At 38.3% G+C, this 19,274-nt stretch overlaps 1 pseudogene; it reads right to left on the reverse strand.

Moving 5' to 3' along the window:
- Positions 1 to 12,556: 12,556 nt before the first annotated feature.
- On the reverse strand, positions 12,557 to 12,657 carry LOC120878331 (annotated as a pseudogene).
- Positions 12,658 to 19,274: the final 6,617 nt, after the last annotated feature.

Raw genomic sequence — 19,274 nt, forward strand, 5'->3', positions numbered from 1 at the left:
CTGGGAGGGTGGGCCAGGTGTGCCGAGGAGCAGCTCCAGGGAGGGTGAGGGGACCCAGGGGTCTGATCGAACATGGATTCAGTCAGGGACAGTGTACAGTTCAGTTCAGTCTCTTAGTTGTGTCTGATTCCTTGCAACCCCATGGACTGCAGCACTCCAGGCTTCCCTGTCCATCACCAACTCCCAGAGCTTGCTCAAACTCATCATGTCCACTGAGTCGGTGATGCATCCGACCATCTCATCCTGTTGTCCCCTTCTGGAGGAGATGGGACAGTGTACACTGAGCACTTATGACAGCCTATGTTGTTCCGAGCACCATTCAAGGTGAGTCCTTGTCTTAAGGGACAAAGAATGCACAAGCAAATAAGATAAATTGAGGTATTCAGTTCAGTTCAGTTCAGTTCAGGTGCTCAGTCGTGTCTGACTCTTTGCGATCCCATAAATTGTAACACGCCAGTCTTCCCTGTCCATCACCATCTCCCGGAGTTCACTCAGACTCACGTCCATCGAGTTGGTGATGCCATCCAGCCATCTCATCCTCTGTCATCCCCTTCTCCTCCTGCCCCCAATCCCTCCCAGCATCAGAGTCTTTTCCAGTGAATCAACTCTTCGCATGAGGTGGCCAAAGTACTGGAGTTTCAGCTTTAGCATCATTCCTTCCAAAGAACACCCAGGACTGATCTCCTTCAGAATGGACTGGTTGGATCTCCTTGCAGTCCAAGGGACTCTCAAGAGTCTTCTCCAACACCACAGTTCAAAAGTATCAATTAGTGAGGGCTGTAAAGAAGACAAAATATTAATAAGTAATGTGGTAGGAGAGCAGCCGGGTTGTTTTAGGTAGCTGGGCAGGGGACCATCTCCTGCTGGGAGCCACTAAGACACTCTTTAACACTGTGCTGCTGTCGACTTGAAATGAGGCCAGTTAACAATATGAGTGAAAATACCTTTTTTTATATTAGCATATGTTAAACCAATGATATTTTGAATATATTTGGTCAAATAAAATGTTTTACAATAAAAAAAAGATAAAAAACCACAAATGCCCACCATAAATCAAGAACTCAAAAAACATTGGCTGTTGATATCATACAAAAGTGATCACCATAGCAGCTTCTGGAGTTGATCCCCCCAAGACATATCAGCATCTAGAAATAGATCCTGAAGGTTACAGTGTTCTAGATGGAAATATTGATGTAGCTTTGACAAGTAAAAAAGAGAATGTTACCACTTAACTAACATCTAGGCTTTGTTGCATTTGATTAACTGTCTATCCAAGGTTTACGGGTATTTTGGACATACGTTTCCACATATTCTATAACTTCATTTCTGGTTATATATTTTTAAAGGCCAGGACAGAGTTTTTATTCTCATTTATTTTCAAACTTATCTAATAACTCAATATTCTCTCTGGTCCCAAATTACCCCTTTTGGTTACCTACTGACTCTACACTTAGCTATTTCTGTTTTAGTTGCATTTTCAATATTCCAGCCTTGTATTTTTAGCAATTCTCATTCCATTATGTTTCTATTTTAATTTCTTCCCAAACTGGTTTTTAAAGATCTAATATTGACTAGAAGGCAAGGCAATTTGAAGGGAAAAGCAAACTATTTTAGTGATAATACAATAATAATACTTTTGTAACAAATTGTCCCTGTGGATCATGTGATAAATTCTAAAACAATAAAGTGTGTTAGCTGCAAACATTTACAACAAAGCCAGTGCCAAATGCATAAGGGTTATTCCAGAAGTTGTAGGTCGATGTTAGGGCTGAATTCAGTTAACTGGAGGCAATCCCTTAACATTGTAGCTGATAGGGCCACATTAGAAGTGCTGTTGTGTGATCACATTTTAGTGCCTATTATGTCTTGATTAAGACTCCCCTGGATATTCCTTTTTAATGGAATTTGAGGAATTAAAAATGGCTTCACAAATCACTTTTTAATCTGGGGAAGTAAGCAGGGAATGAAAAACACCGCGCTGTCATCTTCAAGTGCAAGGAAAGTTGTAAATAAAGAAAACAAATTAGTGACTGGTTCACACCTCATCAGCTACCTAACAACCTGTTACCAGTTAATTACACACCTTTAAAATGCATGTACAAGAGAAATTATTCAGAAATCAGTTTCTCTAAGGGGGAGGGTTGTGGACAAGTACCATAGCAGAAGAAGCTATATTAAACTATTTAGAAAACCAAGCATGAAGGGGAAAAAAAGAAACATTTTTTTTCCTTAAGAATTATTTTCCTGAAAGTGCCACCTATTACTGGTGTAGCCTCTGTGACCTCCACACCAACAGATAAATATTTGTTGAGTACCTCCTGGGAAATAGTCTCCAATATCCCTTTGTGACCTACTGTAATCTTGATCTGTCAGTAGCATCCACTGGTTACTATGGCCAGAGCCCAGTCCTGAACAATGTGAGAATTAACCGCAGATGACAAAGTTAAACAACACCATTGCCAAGAAGTTTAAACAGTCTGGTTGCATGCTTTTTATTTCACAATACTCCTATTGTCTCTTGTTGTAGCTTAAGTGTAAATAGAAAGCAGTTGGAAACTACACATATTGAACAAAAAAATAAATTTGGAATGGAACCTGGTTAAGTTTATTATGTGATTTCTTTTACATATACAGCTTTGTTGAGGGCCTTACGCATGTCTGTGTTTGGTTTATTTTGCTAAAATTGTTTTCAATAAGTAGAAGGCTCCAAAATATGGCTTTGCAGAATCAATACATATGGAGCTGTCCTCCAGAAGATTGATCTGCATACTGGTTATCTGGAATCAATCATTTTCTTATCCTGTGCCCCTAGTTACCTCCTGTTAAACCAGGATAATCATAACCTACATCACTGAGTTGCTCAGATGTATAACTGACAGAAGTAATTTCAATGTGCTGAGGCTGTGGTAAATGTTAATTACTATTATTTGCCACGGTATTTATGGTTACTGAACCATGACATTGGTTTGGTTGCCTGACCAAATCTATTTCCTATAGCACTTTAGTGTAACTTACAATCTAAATTCTTAAAGTGATATTATGTTATGCATCTACTGAAGGGTCAGCTTCAAATTAGCTTATTTTGAAATTGGGAGTATATGCAGTTTAAAATCAATCAATTAACTCCACAAGTAACGTTTTAAGATATATTGATTCTATCTGTATTACATTCACTTGGAAGTGATTATTTACATGATGCATATTCAGATTTTTTGGCATTAATTCATCTTCCAGCAACTTAGTTCTTCACTGGGTACTACAGGAGAATACCATGGACAGAGGAACCTGGTGGACTACAGTTCATGGGGTTGCAAAGAGTTGGACACGACTGAGTGACTGAGCACAGCACAGATACATATATACATCCACATAAATATACATACATTCCATAGTCCATAAGTTGTTCAAAATCATTTAGGTAAACTTCTCATGGTCATTTGCCCAAAGACAAGGAGTTGGTTAGGTAAAGGTAAACAGTATGACTGGTTTGGGCAGGGTGTATGGATCTTTATTAAATCCTGGTCTGAATATTGTGCACATGCAGAGAAAAATCCTCTGAGAGTAATGACCTCTCTTCATTCTGTGTAGGTCAATTTCAGAAAGCTGTTGTACAACCCTCCCCATTCCTGCTGATAAGCTTCCAATGAAGTATTGAAAAGATGAGCTAATTTGTATGATATGGTCATTACATAATAGTGGAAAAGATACTGCCTCAAGTTTAAAAGCTTGGATTCTCCTACAGTTAAATTTTACTACATTATTTTTGGATGTTACAAAAATAATACAAACATATAAACAGAAAATGTGTAGTGGTGGACTTCCATAGTTGCAGCTCTCTAAGATAACTACTTTATATATATATATATATATAATTTTTACAAACTACATTATTATATGTACTCTGTTCTGTAGTAACCCCTTATTGATGGAAATGGAGAGTGTTCCCCAAATTTTCTATTATGACATTACTAGAAATAAATGTCCTTGAATATCTATAATCATATACTTTTGTCAGTCTTTAACTGATTAAATATCTAAAAGTAGAGTTGCCGGGTTAAAAGGCACGTGTGTGCAAGCTCAGTCTCTTAAGTCATGTCTAGCTCTTTGCAACCCCATGGACTGTAGCCTGCCAGGCTCCCCTGTCCATGGAATTTTCCAGGCAAGTTTTTAACAAATATTACTAAACAGCCATAGAAAGAGTTTATAACTTACTTACAAAGCAAAAGTGTACCTATTCCTGCTAGGCTTCCCAGGTGGCTCAGTGGAAAAGAATCTACCTGCCAATGCAGGAGACCCGGGTTCGATCCGTGGTCTGGGAAGATTCCCCTGGAGAAGAGAATGGCAACCCACTCTAGTATTCTTGCCTGGAAAATTCCATGGATAGAGGAGCCTGGTAGGCTACAGTCCATGGGGTCACAAAAGAGTTGGATATGACTGAGAGACTAAACAACAAACCTATTCCTGCTACCCCTTGCTTGCTCTGGACAATATCACTTTTAAAATTTTGGCCATTCTCTTAGATAAGAAAAGATAGTTCTTGGTTTTTTTATTTAGAGGTTTGAGGCTATTATGGGATGGAACATTCATTCATTTTTGGTCATTGTAACATCTTTATCAGAGGTCTCAACCTGTTGGAAAAAAAAAACAAACCTTCTCTTTACTTACTGTTTGTGCTGTGCTGCGCTTAGTCACTTGTGTCTGACTCTTGGCGACCCCATGGCTCCTCTGTCCATGGGGATTCTCCAGACAAGAATACTGGAGTGGGTTGCCATGCTCTTCTCCAGGGATCTTCCCAACCCAGGGATCTAACCCAGGTATCCTGCATTACAGGCAGATTCTTTACCATCTGAGCCACCGGGGAAGCCCAAGAAAATGGGTATGGGTAACCTATTCCTTCTCCAGAGGATCTTCCTAAGCCAGGAATAGAACCAAGGTCTCCTGCTTTGCACTTGGATTCTGTATCAGCTGGGCTACCAGTGAAGCCCTAATTATTGTTTATCCTTTATCCTTATGTCACCCTCATTTTCTGGTTTTATCACTTTGGTAAAGGTCAACCTCCTTGAGATTTTGCTTACTATCTATACACTGTTCAAATAAGACACATTCAAAACCTATGCATTTTGATTGCTCTTTTCTCTCTTACTTGATTTTTATCTCCATCCCATTCTGAAATATATTAGAAGATAATTTTTTTTAAAAAAGGAAAAATCATGACTCTTATGCAGATATACAAATGAACATGTGTTAAAGATTTTACTTTACTCATCTGATGAGGAATCCTGGCAAATGTTATACCAGTTCCAAGAAAAGTCAAAAGGCACCAATCTATGTAGAGTAAAGGAATGGAATAGCAAATGGAGGAAAAAGTGTTTGTTTTTTTTTTTTCCAGAGGGAAGAAGGAAGTCAATTGAAACCCTACCAAATAAGACAGAACATAATTGTCTATCAATTTTTTAAAAGTTGTAAAATGAAAGGCTAGCGTGTGTTAATACAGAAAGCTAAGCTATATGCATATAATGTATAGTTTCACATTGAAACACAATTTTTTTCTACAGCGTTTTCCCTTTTGATCAAAAATAATCTCAAAAGATTATTCTTGATTACAAAATAAGAATGGTCTTAGTAGATTTGCCCTGGTAGTTTATACAGAGGCAATAAGACAACTGCATCGCCCTGTAGGCCTTTTGAAATGAGCTTTATTGTAAGTTTTCATAAGTAATCTCAGAATGGACTTTAAAAGCTTCTTGACATGTGTTATTCTGAGATTAGGAGACCGAAGTAAGAGCTCACCACTAGATTTCACCTGCATTACCTAGAAATGTGGATAAATTCCTCTCTTTTCCAGTTCTCCCAAATATCCTAAGATTCTTGAGCCTACCAGGAAGTAAATTACCACACTTACGTGGAAGGCTGAGAATCCTGTGAAAGTGTCAGTCCAGTGTACCCAGAAGCGTTTGTAAGCATTTGCTTGTAAAACCTAAAATGTTACTTGCTTAAAAGTACATGTCATGCTCAACTAAATTATCATTATTCTCAAATATAACAACTGAATAATCACACACAAAACAATAAGGTTGGATGCTTTTCTTATATTATACACAAAATTAATTTAAAATAGAACACAGACCTAAATATAAGACGTAAAATAATAAAACTCTTGGAACAAAATATAGGAGGTAAACCTTTGCAACCTTGGGTTAGGCAAAGGCTTCCTAGATAAAACATCAAAAATATAAGTGACAAAAAAATTAGGTGAGTTGGACCTCTTCACAATTGTGCTTCAAAGGACACCATTAAGAAAATGAAAAGACAACCCACAAAATGGGAGAAAATGTTAGCAAAACATATATCTGATAAAGTACGTGTATCTAGACTACACAAAGAAATCTTACAACTCAATAATAAAAAGATAAGTATCTCAAATTTTTAAATGGGTAAAGGATTTGTAAAAAGATTTCTCAAGGACTTCCCTGGTGGTCCAGTGGTTACAAGTCTGCCTCCTAATGCATGGGATATGGTGAGTTCGATCCCTGATCCAGGAAGATTTTACCTGCTGTGGAGCAACTAAGCCTGTACACCAAAAGCACTGAGCCCGTGTGCACCAATTACTGAGCCTGCATGTCTAGAGCTCATGCTCCAAAACAAAAGAAGCCACTGCAATGAGAAGCCAAAGCACTGTGACTAGAGAGCAGCCCCACTCACTGCAGCCAGAGAAAGCCCCCGTACAGCAACAAAGACCCAGAACAGCCAAAAAAAAAAAAAAAAATTTCTAAAAAAAAAAAAAAAAAAGATATAAGAATCGCCAGTAAACAGATGAAAAGATGCACAACATCATTACCCATCAGGGAAACGTTAATCAAAATCACAGAGTGATACTTCCTTGGTGGTTCAGCGGTAAAGAATCTGCCTGCAATGCAGGAGACCCAGGTTCGATTCCTGGGTCGGGAAGATCCCCTGGAGGAGACACGGCAACCCACTCTAGTACTCCTGCTGACAGAATCCCATGGACAGAGGAGCCTGACAGGCTGTAGTCCATAGGGTTGCACAAGGTCGGACACGACTGAAGCGACTGGCAGCAGCAGCAGGATGGCTAAAATCAAAAAGACAGAAAATATTGACAAAGATGTAGAGAAATTGGAATCCTCGTACACAGCTCTATGTAATGTAAAATGGTATAGCCACCATTCTGTAAAACAGTCTGTCAGGTAAACATACAGTTATCATAAAAACAGTTAAACACAGAGTTACCATATAACTTAGCAATTCTACTTTAAGGTATATATTCAAGAGAAGTGAAAACATATGTCCACATATAAACTTGGATCTATAATATTTATCTATAAATATATACAAATATCTATAAATATTTATGAAAAAGTGAAAGTGAAATAGCTCAGTCGTGTCCAACTCTTTGTGACCCATGGACTATAGCCTACCATGCTCCTCCATCCATGGGATTTTCCAGGCAAGAGTACTGGAGTGGGTTGTCATTTCTTACTCCAGAGGATCTTCCCGACCAGGGATCAAACTGGGGGCTCCCACATTGTAGACAGACACTTTACCATCTGAGCCACCAGGGAAGCATATAAATATTTATAGCAGCATTCAAGAAATGAAAAAACCACACCAAGTGCCCACAAACTGATGAATGGATAAGTAAAGTGTGTTACGTTCATACAGTGTAACAACGGACAGTAACAAGGAAAGAAATGTTGGTACATATTACAATATGGATGACTCTTGAAATGTTATACTAAGGGGAAGAAATCAATTACAAAAGATCACATATTATAAGATTCTATTTGTAGGAAATGTCCAGAATAGGCAAATCTGGGTTGGTGAGTTTGCAGGTAAATGGGGAATTATTGTTAATGGGGTTTCAAATTGTGGTGCTGGAGAGGACTCTTGAGACCTAATTGGACAGCAAGGGGATGAAACCAGTCAATCCTAAAGGAAATCAATCCTGGGTATTCATTGGAAGGACTGATGCTAAAGCTGAAGCTCCAATACTTTGATTACCTGATGCGAAGAACTGACTATTGGAAAAGACCCTGATGATGGGAAAGATTGAGGGCAAAAGCAGGGGGTAGCAGAGGATCAGATGGTTAGATAACAGCACCAATTCAATGGACATGAGTATGAGCAAACTCCAGGAGATAGTGAAGGACAGGGAAGCCTGGTGTGCTGTAGTCCGTGGGGTCGCAAAGAGCTGGACATGACTTAGTGACTGAACAACTGCAACACAATGTTTAAAGGTGATAAAATTATTCTAAAATGGACTGTGGTGATGGTTGTATAATATACCAAGAACCACTGAATTATACACTTTGGATGGTTGAATAGTCTGGAATATGAATTATATCTCAATAAAACTGGTAGATAAAAAATACTAACTAAAATTATAACCCTACATTGTTGTAGAGTTATATAATGATATATATAACTTATATAAGTTATATGATAACTCATATAAGTTATATGATAACTCTACATTGTTGTTGTCTGATAGTAAGCAGAGTCACACCAGGACTCTGATAAATGGAAATATATCATTGACAGTGAGAGAATAAGCAAATCTCCAGAAATGCCACATTTATATTTCAGTTTCTGAAGTGTTTGTATTAACAAGCTTATACTCATACAAATTTAACCTAGATTAGGCTAACCATCTTTTCTGATCTGAGAGCTCTTTTTACATAACTCATCAACAATAACATATCAAATAAACAATTTTTTTTCTTGCATGTCTCTTTTTATAAGGTGAAGGAGCAAATCTTTGTGACTTTCAAAGAGCCCTCTGGAAAATCTCAAAGACAGTTTTAATTATCTGGGGTTCTCAAGAAGCTTGAGATGAGAACCCCAGAGAGGGTTGGCAACCACATAGGCCCAGGTCCTTTGGGAAAGAATTAATCTTTTTCTCTCCAAATGATAGTATGTACATAGCTACATTTCTTTGAAGCTATGACTCCTAAGTATAGTGTAAACCATATAGCAGTTATTGCTTTTACCCAAAGCAGCTAACTTTTATTCCACAGGAAAAAATTGGGAAGTGAATAATTGTCTGTCACACACCAGCATTCTGTAGTACATTTGCAGAGGCCATGAACATACCTAACGCAGCTTTCTAGAACCACACACATCATTTATATTTGCTTCTCAAGTGGCAGAAATGAGCACATTCATTACCGACTCAAGAGACAGATTCATAAAAATAAGAAGGAAGTGGATATTAACTTGAAATTATGATTAATAATTAGTATTTCAGTATTTTATCTTACTGTCTTAAGATACTGCTATAGTAATTATCTAATGAAAGTCCATTAATTAACTCAAGTTACTGTCGGTCCAAGGTTTTAAGTTACCTACAGTTCTTAGATATTATCTCTAAGCTGACATATGACAAAACATAATTATCATTTACATAAATTTATTGGAATAATAATTTAATCTTGGTAAACACAAATTTATGTCTTTCATAATCTTAAACATTAAGTAGAAGTAATGTAAGTTTATTTAATCAGTGAACCTATTTAAGATTCAGTTCAGTTCAGTTCAGTCACTCAGTTGTGTCCGACTCTTTGCGACCCCATGAATCACAGCACGCCAGGCCTCCCTGTCCATCACCAACTCCCGGAGTTCACTCAGACTCACGTCCATCAAGTCAGTGATGCCATCCAGCCATCTCATCCTGTCGTCCCCTTCTCCTCCTGCCGTCAATCCCTCCCAGCATCAGAGTCTTTTCCAATGAGTCAACTCTTCGCATGAGGTGGCCAAAGTACTGGAGCTTCAGCTTTAGCATCATTCCTTCCAAAGAAATCCCAGGGTTGATCTCCTTCAGAATGGACTGGTTGGATCTCCTTGCAGTCCAAGGGACTCTCAAGAGTCTTCTCCAGCACCACAGTTCAAAAGCATCAATTCTTCGGCGCTCAGCTTTCTTCATAGTCCAACTCTCACATCCGTACGTGACCACTGGAAAAACCATAGCCTTGACTAGACGGACCTTAGTCGGCAAAGTAATGTCTCTGCTTTTGAATATGCTATCTAGGTTGGTTATAACTTTTCTTCCAAGGAGTAAGTGTCTTTTAATTTCATGGCTGCAATCACTATCTGCAGTGATTTTGGAGCCCCAAAAAATAAAGTCTGACACTGTTTCCCCATCTATCTCCCATGAAGTGATGGGACCAGATGCCATGATCTTCGTTTTCTGAATGTTGAGCTTTAAGCCAACTTTTTCCCTCTCCACTTTCACTTTCATTAAGAGGCTCTTTAGTTCCTCTTCACCTTCTGCAATAAGGGTGGTGTCATCTGCATATCTGAGGTTATTGATATTTCTCCCAGCAATCTTGATTCCAGCTTGTGCTTCTTCCAGCCCAGCGTTTCTCATGATGTACTCTGCATAGAAGTTAAATAAGCAGGGTGACAATATACAGCCTTGATGTACTCCTTTTCCTATTTGGTAGTACATATTCAAGTAAAGTAAACATCTATACTTATGTATTTTACTTAATATTGACAAATCATAGATGACATAACTTTCAAAAAATAAAACCAGTAATATTAAACTTGTCTCATTAACTAAATTATTTGAAAGTGAACTCTTAAAACATTTCTGAGCTGAATACTTTTTAAATCTGCCACACTGAAAGTAAGAGAACTTCAATTTCCCTATTTTCTGAGAATTTTGCATGCTAAATCTTTTCAGTGGTGTCTGACTCTTTGCAACCCTGTGGACCATAGCCCATCAGGCTCCTCACATAAGAGGTAAAAGCCTTTTTAAATTATAGCAACATACAGATATACAAAGAGAAAGGGAGAAAGCTTAGAGCATCTATTCTAAAATTTTAGTCATGGGTCAAGAGTAAACACAGAAATATAAAATTCACAAATGGACACAAAATTCTTAATTGATTAGGTCTCAAAACAGGCAAACAAAAAAGACTCACATGCCAGATTCTCTGCTTTCTCTTGGTCAGCTGGGTTCTCTATTAACTATTACTTCATTTACAGAGATCATCAATGATCAGGTCATAAACTCAAATTTCTAACAACTACTGGGAAAGAACGTATTGACCCCCGAAAATCCAAACTGAAAACATAAAGCTGGTAGAGAGGCAACTTAAAATTAAAAAAGCAGAGAGGAAGCAAAGTTTTATTGCCATTTTGGGTTTACCTTTGGAAGCCAAGAGAAGACTACCCTGGGTGTAAGTTGCCCATGGAGTGCACTTCTCTCCTTATGAAGTTTTTCTGGCTCTGATGCCTGAATCCAATGAGCATCTCAGTGTAACCCCCAACACTGTTAAAAGATAATTTTTTGGGAAAAGGTAAAGTCATGACTCTCATATGGATTTTAAAGTAAGCATGTGCTGAAGATTTTATTTTACTCATTCAACGAGGGAATCAGGTAGTTGGTGTAACTGGCTTAAAGGAAAAGTCAAAAGGCATTAATTTCTATGAAGTAAAAAGGAATGAAAGGAGGGCATGGCAACCCATTCCAGTATTCTTGCCTAGAGAATCCCATGGACAGAGCAGCCTGGCGGGCTACTGACCATAGGGGTTATAAAGAACTGGACATGACTGAAGCAACTTAGCAGTAGCAGCAGCAGCAGCAGCAGCAACTTAGCACAGCACAGCACAAAAAAGAATGGAGGGAAGTCAACTGAAACTCTTCCAGACCAGACAGAATGTGCATGTGCATCAATTATAAAAGTTGTAAAATAGTGCAAAGATTATGAAAGGCTAAAGTCTAATGCATAGTTTCCCACTGAAACACAAATTTATTTTTTCTGTAATCTGTTCTTCTGGATGTCTTTATATAGCATCTGTTCATGTCTCCTGTAGATCCGATAAATGTTTAATTGCTCTTCTTATAAAACCTGGCTCTCGTATGATTAGCAGTTGAGAAAAGATTCCTACTTATGTGGTAAAATGCAATTTTTAAATAAATTTAAAAATTTACTTTATATTGAGGTATAGTTGATTTACAATGTTGTATTAGTTTCAGGTGTACAACAAAGTGATATAGTTGTACATATCTTGGAGAAGGCAATGGCAACCCACTCTGGTACTCTTGCCTGGAAAATCCCATGGCCGGAGGAGCCTGGTGGGCTGGAGTCCATGGGGTCACTAAGAGTCAGACACGACTGAGCGACTTCACTTTCACTTTTCACTTTCATGCATTGGAGAAGGAAATGGCAATCCACTCCAGTGTTCTTGCCTGGAGAATCCCAGGGACGGAGGAGCCTGGTGGGCTGCCGTCTATGGGGTTGCACAGAGTCGGACACGACTGCAGTGAATTAGCAGCAGCAGCAGCAGCAGCATACATATATCTGGGGCTTCTCTGGTGGCTCAGATGGTAAAGAATCTGCTTGCAATGCAGGAGACCCAGTTTTGATCCCTGGGTCAGGAAGATCCCCTGGACAAGGGAATGGCTACCCACACCAGTAGTCTTGCCTGGAAAATTTCATGGATAGAGCAGCCTGGCAGGCTACAGTCCATGAAGCAGCAAAGAGTTGGACATGACTGAACAACTAACACTTCATACTTCATGCATATATATATGTTCTTATTCCGATTCTTTTCCCATGTAGGTTATCCTTTCACAGGGACCATGCTAATGTCTGTATCATTCCGATTTTAGCGTATGTGCTGCTGAAGCAAGCATGCAAACTGACTTTATTAACACTTCCCCCCGCTTATAGGATATAAATTACTGCTTTAACTAATTTTTTTCATTTCTCTATTAGTTGTTTGTGTATCATTTATAGATGGTATGCTAAAGAAAAGAGATTGCTCAGTGTTAGGAACTATTGTATTTATAGGATGAAGTGCAGGGACCCACAAAGCTCATTTAATTGACTGATTGATTGATTGAATAATTACTTATGGATTGTTCTCCATTGCTAGGCATCATGCTTTTAAAAAATGCAGTTTCAACTTTCAAGAATTTAATATTTATCAGGGTCATTAGACAAGGAAATAGTTACCTCCTGATAGCACAGACTGGGAGTAAAGTCACCTGAGACAGCTGAGTTCAGTCCTCAAGGAGTTAGCAAGGTTAGTGTTGTTAATAGGTTTCAAGCACAGCGAATAACAAGTGCATGCGTTGGAAGGCCAGAATGCACATAGCACTTGGAAATTATGATTCCCTCCGTGTAGCTGGAGCATAGAATGTGAGAAGAAGACGGAGCAAGAGATGAGGTTGGGAGGAAGATAGGGTCAGCCATGGGATGAGCCAATTGTGACAAGCTAAAGAACCAGCTGTCTGCTGCAGGTAAAACATTTCAAGCTAGAGAGTTCCAAGATCAAATTTGCAGTTTAGAAGATCTCTTGAGCAGCAGGGTGGGGAAAGGACTGTTAACTCTACTGTTTCTCAGTGTATATTCTATTACTAATTTAGTACATATTTTTTAAACAAATTTTCACATTCCGCTTCCCCTGCAATCTTTGTTTACAATGTTTGGTCTGTAGCCACAGCTTTGGTGCGTTTTCAGTACGAGGCTGTGACATCGTGATAGAGGATAAATGAAAAGAAATGAAGGGGATAAAATGATATAAAGCATGAGTCAGCAAACTGTGGCTTGCAGGCCAAAGTTCATTGCCTGTTATTGTAAATAACACTGTATTGGAACACAGCCAAGCCCGTTTGCTTCTGTAGAGTCCTCTGGCTGCTTTTGTGTCCCGACAGAACAAAGCTGAGTACTTGTGAGAGGCTATCTGGAATGCAAAGGTGAACACGTTTACTATCTGGTACTTCAGAGAAAAAGTTCGACAACCCTTGATGTGAAGAGTTAAAAGTTTGTATGTTAACTTATTTAATTGATTTGATCATATTCCCTGGATCAAAGGATTTATGCAAATGTGTGTGGCCAGTCTCATGAAAAAATTTAAACGTTGAAAACTTTGCTGGTGATAATATGTATGAAGATGACTATATTAATTCCATGTAGAAGATCATCTATCTGATTTTAATTCTTCTCAACATCTTCCAAGAAGAAATACAAAGATCTGGTTTATGTGCTGCGGAGTCTGATTTATTTTTGTTCAAGGAAAGATACTTGATTACAGATACATTTTTAAATATTCTGCATACTTTTAGGACTTTGAATATCTCCAGGACGGTAAGTACAAATTTGAGAATGAAGAATAAATAGTTACAGTGTTTCCTGGATTTCTGGTGTCCTGTCTCTGGCTTTAGCACAATGTCTTATTTGTGGGAGAAATACACACAATTAACAAATGGTAGCCACTCCTTAGAGTCCTTATTCTAAACAAGAACAACTTGGCTTGGACTGTACCAAATAGGTACCTTACAGAGAGTACGGGACTCAAAAAGGTTAGACACAAACACTTCACAGCTAGTGTCCCAGAAGCTGCTTGCTCAGCCATCCTTAGCTAGAACACCTTGAATGTTTGAAAATTTGGAAAAGAAGCAAAAATCAGTTTTATGGTGAAATGTTCTGCAGTGTCTCAGTACCCACCTCAGGAACTGGACTGTGACATGCATCAGTAGCAATTATTTAATAAGAAATTGCATTGAGGAGTTTAAGGCCAGAGAACAGTGACATTAAAAAAAAAAAAAGTGTATTTCAGTCCTTGATTGAAATTATCCAACATTTTGAGAAAAGTCAATTTGCATAACAGTTGGTGTTTCACCTCCTGGTGTTAAACCCATCTTCCCTATGCTGTCTTTTTGGATCTGTTAATCAAGTTTCCCGTCTTCACTAGACAGCAGCCTAATTGCTTCTGTCCTGCAGAAACCCCTTACTGAGAAAGAGATTTAATTTGTAGCTTAATCCAATATTTTTATGCAGTATGGTAAAAACACTCACTTGTTACAGTATTTTGTCAGCTTCATCATTAGTCTCCTAATAGAATCCCCTCCTTTGATCTGAATCTGACTTCTTTTTTTCTACTACCTCTGTCTCAACTTTTGGTTTTATTCTTTGACCCAGAATATCCTTTCCTGCCAGAGAAAAATCATCATCATCACTGTAAGAAATATAGATTGCTTGCCCACGGGGTACATTTCATTGTACCTGGTGCTGTGGGATTTTACCAGGTTTCATTAGCTTTCTTCCCTGATGTAGAAGAAAAAACATAAAACAAGAACAACAAAAAACAAAAATTGACACACAGACACAAAACCTTTACTTAGTGCCATTCCTTGTATTTGTAGAAAATGAAAATCAGTATTCCAAAGTGTGAAGTAGGCACTAATAGGGATCTCAAAACTATGTGACTTAATTAGAAATGTATTCAAGCCTGTAAGCATATTAGGACTGACCTTTCACCCTGTTTGGTTTTCTGTTTCTTGCCAGCATGACTTTTTCTTCCATCTACCCTTTTCCTTTTTGCCCCCATCTGGCCTTCTGACAGCCGCAGAATGAGTGTTAGCTATGTACTATTATTTGACATCCTTCTTTTTATAAAATTGAATTTCTTTTGATAAATGTCAGAAGGGGACACACATTCTTCAGTAAAATGAGCTAAGCCTAGAACAGATTTGTCATTGCCATCTCCCTAGCCATCTCTTCTGCTTCTGACAAATACAGTATGTCCTGAGCTTGTCTGTCCTTGGTGACCTTAAAGAAATGGAAAAGTGATCCCATCCTTTCTGATTTCAGTACCATGAATTGTCACAGATGGCAAGTTAGAAATGATTAAAATGTTTACATATTCCTCCTTTGTTTGCTGTCCTCTCCAGGCAAATGTATAGAAGGATGGCAGAACAAAGCAATGAGACAGGCTTTACGGTAAATAAGACTAGCTTGCATTTTGATTTAAAAACTTTTAATATTGTAAAGATTCTATTAGTTTTTATTTTCCAGATCCTTTTAGCATCCCAACAGAGGGATCAATTTTTAAAATAGCTGACTCTTCATCATTGAATTCTCCTCTATATGAATCATATTAAAAAAACAGGAAATTTGCATAAACTTTATTCCAGTGGAGGGGAGGAAGAATATCTTTTTCCTTTACCTTTCTAAGTTCTCTGTTGGGATCCCTATAACAAAAGGAAGATTAGCAAGAGAAAAACATGACAATCTATTAAATGTAAGTTTTATGTGACACAAGAGGCTTCATAAGGAAACTCAAAGAATGGTTAAACCTGAGTGTTTTTATGCTAGATTTGATGAAGAGTGGAAAGTTCTGGAAAGACGCAGTGGGATAAAGAGTATGAATGAGCTGTATAGTCAGAGGGACCATGGGCATGGGATAGGGACTGTACACTTAGATTCTTCCTTGTGGCCCTTTATCTTTAGAGATTAGGATATTCCTTTCCTCCAGGTATAGGGAGGGCACTTCTCATTGAATGTTTTATGACCTGCTTCAGGGGAAGTAAAAAAGTCCTTCCTTTACATGGCTTTTTTTCAAATTTCAACAACTAAAAATAACTAATATGCTAAGTTGCAATATTTGGGAGGTACCCTGCGTAATGTCAACTATAGGAAAATGTACAACGTAAGAGTTGTGAGTTAAGTTTTACTCGGGATCTTACTGAGGACTATAGTCTGCACACTTAGTTCACACTATAGTTTTCTATGGTGACAGCTCCCTTCTTGGAATAAGTCTTCTATCTATATTCTTCTAGGCATCCAGGAGAAGGCCAAAGTTTCTTCCTGAGTCTCCTGGGCATTGTTTTCAGCTGGAAATAATCTGTATGCCAACAAGACATTTTGGGGTGGCAATTTTTGTTCCCCTGAACCTGTCTTGAATCTTCTTACAAGAGAGTGATCATTCTTCTCTAAGAACATGATATTATCGTTAGTTATTCCAATGTCAAAACTGCCTTGAAGAGCAGAAATAGGAGATAAAATGAGTATATGCCTGTAATGATATATTATCCTATTTTCAGGTAGTTGGTCTTAGAAATAATAGGAAGTCCTTCTTTCTCAGATCTGGCTGAAGGCCTATTGTTTTCACATTACTTTTCTTTGAATTTCAAGTTAGAAGGAATTTCAGTGTGTGAACTATCAGTAAACAAAGGGTGTTGCCACCATCAAGCCATCACATTACAGTCACCCTGATGGTGCACCCGAGGGAACTCAGGATGGAGACTGGATTTGTACCTCTATCTATTAGTCAGTCACTGCAGCCACCTCTGATGATATACCCTGAAGAGACTCAGGATGAAGTCTGTCTTCAACCTGAGCCCAAGATTCTGACCCCAGATAGCTGAGGTGCATTTCAAAGGGTCGATTTCACTAAGGCCAGACTTTTGCATCTTCCCAAACACAGAAAAGGACTCAATTCCTTAACTTAAGATATCTGGTATTCTTTAATTAACAGTAATCTTTTGATGTTTCCTGCAATGCGGGAGATCTGGATTTGATCCCTGGGTGGGGAAGATCCCCTGGAGAAGGAAATGGAAACCCAATCCAGTATTCTTACCTGGAAAATCCCATGAATGAGAAACCTGGTTCATGGAGTCGCAAAGAGTCAGACATGACTGAGCAACATCATTTCCTTTCTTTCCTTCTTTTGATGTTTCAACTACCTGGTGTTTGTTGCAAAACCTTCTGTATGTCCTAGTTTCTGCCCCTTCAGAACAGTCCCTTAGAGTTATCTGAGACACTGTGTCCTAGGCTTAAGTCCTCAGTTTTGTCTGTGGAATAAAACATACCTCTCAACTTTGAGGTTGTGAATTTTTTTTCAGTTGACCAATGTTAGCTATGTGAGAACGTTTTCAACTAGACATTACAGATGAGTCATCAGTGATCATTCAAAGATCATTGAATGAAATGGAACATTCATCAACTTTATTTCTTTAACAAACTGTTACTAGTTTCTTCTGTATGCGGATGAGGTGTTAAGCATGGAATGAGTGGAACACTAAACAGACAAGGTTCTTGCCTTCATGGGACTTGTTAGCAGACAAGTAAGTTAAACTAAAGATTATAATATTGTCATGAAGGAAATAGGAAGATATAAAAAACAATAAAATAAGGAAGGCCTACTTTGGATTGCAGTGTGGAATGTCAGAAGGCTTTATTTTACATAATAATTTAATACCATATTTGTGGATATTAATCATGTACTGAGTACCTACTAATCATCACAATAATTTTAATGCAGAGGGTCTTAATGTTATTCCAGATTACAATGAGGAAACTGAGGCACAGAGAGGTTTAGTAAACTGCCCAAGATCACAAAGATAATATGTAAGAGCCAAAATTTATCCTCGGTGATCTAGCTCCAGAGCCTGGCCCTTAACTTCTATTGTTACTGCAATAGATGCAACAATTATTACACAAATTACTTAAGTGCTGAATTCTGTGTTAGGTAATTGAGATACAAATATGGATCATTGCTCTCAAGAAACTCACAATTTAGAGGGGGAGACAGAATGATAATTACAATGCATTGGGATCAATACAATACTAGAAATATAAACGAATTACATTATGAACACTGCAGATGCAACAACACTATGGTGGTGTTTTCTTATTAAAAAAAAACAAAACCAACTAATAGAGATAGCAATCCATGGTGAAGTTTAGAAAGGGCCGCTAAATTTGCTACTAAGGCAAATGGGAAATTAAAGCTTTGCTAATGACTGCTTCCAAACTTGTGGAAATTTGTTGGTTCTTATAAGCCAAATTTCATTAACCCTCAACAATGCTAGCTTTCTTTCCACCCCACCGCACAGAAATAGAATTTGGAAATGGGAGGGAAACAACTGTGTGAAGTGGGCAATTAAGCACTACAATTATGGTCTACGTTGTACACTATTGTTTGATTAAATTTACTTTTCTTTCCCCAGAAGTCTCATTATTATTCACTCTTCAAGCCTAAATCCATAATCCCAAACCCTGCCATATTCTCATCTCCTTATTAATATTTCCCAGATGTCTTGTAGGCAACATGTCAACCCATGGTAGTAATGTCTTCCCAGACTCATAGGGTTGAAAGTGTCTCCCTCTCCTTCACGTGTATATTAGTTTCCTAGAGCTGCTGGGAAAATTTGCCACAAACTAGGTTATTAGATGGAGAAGGAAATGGTAACCCACTCCAGTGTTCTTGCGTGGAGAATCCCAGGGACGGGGGAGCCTGGTGGGCTGCCGTCTATAGGGTCGCACAGAGTCAGACACGACTGAAGTGACTTAGCAGCAGCAGCAGCAGGTCATTAGAAAGCAGAAACTGACTTTCTCAGAGTTTAAGAGGCCAGAAATTAAAAATTAAAATAGCAGAGCCATGCTCCTTCCAAATGTTCTAGGGGAGGATTTTACTTTGCCTCTTGTCTCTTCTGATGGCCCCAGTGTTCTTTCATTTTG

This window comes from Oryx dammah, unplaced genomic scaffold (genome assembly GCF_014754425.2).
Source record: "Oryx dammah isolate SB20612 unplaced genomic scaffold, SCBI_Odam_1.1 HiC_scaffold_18, whole genome shotgun sequence".
Lineage (NCBI taxonomy): Eukaryota > Metazoa > Chordata > Mammalia > Artiodactyla > Bovidae > Oryx > Oryx dammah.